Genomic DNA, 320 nt, shown 5'->3' on the forward strand with positions numbered 1-320 from the left:
CTCGGGCGACGGCGGCGGCGGCGGCGGCGGCGGCGGCGGCGGCAGCAGCAGCAGTGGAGTGGGGAGCTGCCCACAATGCACTGCGCCGCCAGCATCAGCACCAGCCCTGACATCACCGCCCCACCGCCCGGCCCTTACATCACTGCCGTTTTTTCTGACATCACGTTCTACTCTGGTCCCCTAGACCCTGCTTGGGAACTCTCATGTGGGCCCGTTACGGCTGCCAGGTCCTCCTAACTGATCTGTGCCGATTACTTGGCCATCGGCGCCTTACCTGTTCCCAGAAACCTCACTTGTCTCCATCACCTTTTAGCTCGCCC

The sequence above is a fragment of the Psammomys obesus genome, unplaced genomic scaffold, assembly GCF_907164565.1.
Source record: "Psammomys obesus unplaced genomic scaffold, mPsaObe1.curated_primary_1811, whole genome shotgun sequence".
Taxonomy (NCBI): Eukaryota; Metazoa; Chordata; class Mammalia; order Rodentia; family Muridae; genus Psammomys; species Psammomys obesus.